We start from the raw sequence: 3,456 nt of genomic DNA, 5'->3' as shown, positions 1-3,456 counted from the left end.
AATATCACATATTGACCAAGCTACTACCAATTTCAAACTATCAGGCTGCTTTGCATCATCATGCCTATCAGCTGTATCAAAGCTCAAACCACAAAAAATGTAATGCAAGATTACAAAAAGAAATATTGCATATGACTGTATCAAATATTTTCATTATATTTAATGGATGCAAAGTAAACGCCACTGACCTGTGTTGTCAAGTGACATACTTGCAGAAGCTTCATCAGTTACATTTTCACCTGTAAAGAGACGATAACACTTTCTCAAAATTGTAATATAAACTAAAGTGGAGTCCCCAGAGACCTATGGGCTCAACATGCACTGTTGGCGAGAGAGTCTGTCCTATGAGGGTTACTGGACTGAGGTTTTAATGTAATGTAATGGACTGAGGTTAATGAGGGTTTAATGTACTTAGATTATTCTAGACATAATACGAATGCAAAAATTTCCTTAGAACTGCGCATATTGCATGAAAAGAATTGATATCTTGCCTGGGGACTGTGACGCTGCTGTTCCAGATTTTGAAGGTTGTTTAACCTTTTCATACATGGCTGAGGAATAAAACAAATAATGTTGTACTTAACACACCTGTCTACAAGTCTTCCATCAGATATAACAAAGTCTACACGTACCAGAACATACTTCAGGCTTTCTGGAGAACTTACGGCCTGTAAAGGTGCGGAGTGAAACGTAAAACTTTCTGGCAGCACCTTAATTGCTATTCAGGCACTAGCCAGTTCTAAACACAGTGATTTCTTACATCGCTGCGGTGGGGTAGGAGGCCTTGGTGGCTCATAGCTCTCATCGGAGTCACTGCTTGTTCCGTTCCCAGCCAGGTCGTCATAATCAACTAGAAGCCTTGGCTGTCTTTTTCTTTTACCCCTGCCTAGTTCTTTCATGGGTTCACTTTCATCCGTGCTTTCGTAAAGAAATAGCTGCATTTTTCGTAGCGCATCTTCATAAGTCTCTGTAAGAAATGTTTTTTCTTTGAGTACAATGAATAGCTACTTCCTAAACTACACTTACAAGCCCAGCCTTTAACGATGCATGGCACACCTGGCCATGAGTCGGTAGGCTCGGTGCCTTCCATCACCATTCGGACCCTTTAGTCGGATTTTTCGTTACAGGCCAAAATGTCTTCAGGTTGCCATCATGCAGCCATGAGTTATGAACAATCCCGAGGCAGTTCTTCTCGTCAGGGAATGAGACAACAGCAAATCTAAAATCTAAACAGAATAAAGAGCAGTACCAATGTCTACGTAAATACAAATACAGACACAGCTAATGCCCACACTTGCTTGCACACAAGAATTACGAAAGAGAAACAAAATATAGGTCAAGAAAATCCTGCTGCCTATGGAGAGCTTTCATAGTAGGTGCACCATAGGAAGCACAGCGCACTTTTTTCCGTATGGGAGCTTCACACACTTCACTGCAATGTCTGTGAGTGGCCAACACTGAATAGCAGAGAGTGTAGACACGACATAGATGTTGAGAAGTGATGATTTGCACGGATAGCTGTAAAGATCTTCCAGATTCTGGTACTTCCTTCCGATTAACATTGCTTGGTTATTGCCCGCAGAAAATGCAATGTTTTCAATTTCAATGATGGAATAGTCCTTCAGCATGCATGTGCAGTCTCTGTGGCTTGATCTCAGAGTGATATTGCCAGGAAAAGATACAATTCGGTACTGAGGCCGAATACAGTTACTTGGCAGTGGTCCCTCTTCATGCATTGCCGACAACCTGCCACTTGCACCACTGAGCCATCCGGTTGCGGGTGAAGGTTGCTTCAATATTCTTAGGTCACAAAGGCTTCGTGCAGGCTGCGACCGTTCCTCAATAACACGGTTGTAGAGTTGCTCTAAACATTTTTCTGGTTTCCGCACATACCTTTTTAATTTCTGCATGTAATTCTCAAATGGGAAGGCGCTGTAGCTCTCTAAGCATCCATGAATTCGCACATCATCTGCTACGTGGACCAAGCCATGCACATTGTGCGACACTGCGTGTTTCCCATAGATGGAAATGTATGTCTCAACAAAATGCTTTAGAAGCCTTTCCGCATAGTCAAGAAGCTCAGGGTCACACAACGGACTACAGAGTATGCGCACAGCACAATGCAGCGTCATAAAGATAGCCATCAGGGGCCCAGGGATTCGTGACTGTAAAACCACAGGGCCTGTGTAGAGCAATACAAGTCGGAACTCAGAAGCTTTCCATCTTTCTATTTCCGACAAGCTCCGTGGCTTGCGAGACATATCTGAAGGTACATATTCTCTCATTTCATTGTTAGCTGCTGATACAGCTTCCCTTGCTGCCCTTCCAATCCTATGCTTTGTCACCCCTCAGCCAAAGTAGAAACAATTTGCGTACAACACCAAGACAAATAAGGTGCATGTAATCGAATGGCACTTGCTTAACAAGATCCACTGGCAACTCCTTTAGAATGGTGTCTGTGATGTGATAATCATCTTGCTGGGAATTTCGGAAGCTTGTATCAGTCCTTAAGGGTGCATCAAGCTGAGGGAAACACATACGTCCCTGCAAGAATTCTCCTTCAGTAGTGCATTTCGTACAGCTGAAATAACCATTGTGTGCTTTGGTTCCCAAGATGTATGACTTTGCAGGAGCATCACATATTATAGCTCCAACTAGCACTCCCACAACATTGTTGGCAATGGTAAAACCTTGCTTGAGGACTTCCTTCAGTTCATGCACAAATTTTCTAAGAAAGACATTTGCATGTGAAGCCTTGGACTTCCCATAGTACACACCAACAGGAAAAGGCTCAGAGGCTTCAACATTTGCTACTTTGCAAAGTATTGGCCAGAATTGGTCTTGAGTACTTTTGGTTAAGGGCAGCCCATCTACATTTATATGAAGTACTATGGGGTCGGGCACATAAGGCAACAGTACCAGGGATGCGTGAAGCCCTTCCTTGAGGCCAAAATGGCAATACTGTCCTGGCTCCATTTGTTCTACGAGTGCCACCCTTGGTGTAGACAGCAGTGCCCTAGCAGATGATGGCAGTTCCGAAAAACAATGGTGTGAGCGTAGGATACCCAATAGCCCAGTCAGTGCAGTGTGAGGAATGTGTTCCTTTAATCTCCATTGCCGTAAGCGCTCCGCAAACGATGCATTTGAAGGCTGCTCTTGAGGTCCAGCATTGCGCTCGGCATCTCCACACCATAGTTGTGACGATTGCTGAACGTGGCATGAGAACTCTACGGCTTCAAAAGCGCTGTCATCAACAGAGCTGCATTCACTGATATTACTGTCAGTGAGCACTTCTGGCAACGCGTCAAGGCGAGCGCACGACACTACAGGATCTTGCCCACACGATGAATGTGAGGCCAAGGAGGGCTCTTCATCGCTATTGGAGTCGGACAAAGGAAGCACTTCTGCTGAAGCTTCGCCGGGAGACGAAAATATGTGGCCTAAGTCGGTTTCTAC

General features: G+C 44.3%; 1 long non-coding RNA gene across 1 annotated transcript; it reads right to left on the bottom strand.

Annotated features, from left to right (window-relative positions):
• Positions 1–490: 490 nt before the first annotated feature.
• On the bottom strand, positions 491–848 carry LOC119377835 (uncharacterized). Its single transcript, XR_005180878.1, has 3 exons — positions 761–848; positions 633–668; positions 491–551 (listed from the first exon to the last, which is right to left on the bottom strand). It is a non-coding gene; the product is annotated as an uncharacterized LOC119377835 (long non-coding RNA).
• Positions 849–3,456: the final 2,608 nt, after the last annotated feature.

Source organism: Rhipicephalus sanguineus, unplaced genomic scaffold (assembly GCF_013339695.2).
Source record: "Rhipicephalus sanguineus isolate Rsan-2018 unplaced genomic scaffold, BIME_Rsan_1.4 Seq576, whole genome shotgun sequence".
NCBI lineage: Eukaryota > Metazoa > Arthropoda > Arachnida > Ixodida > Ixodidae > Rhipicephalus > Rhipicephalus sanguineus.
Note: the sequence above shows the minus strand (reverse complement) of the source record. Positions and strands in the feature narration are given on the sequence as shown.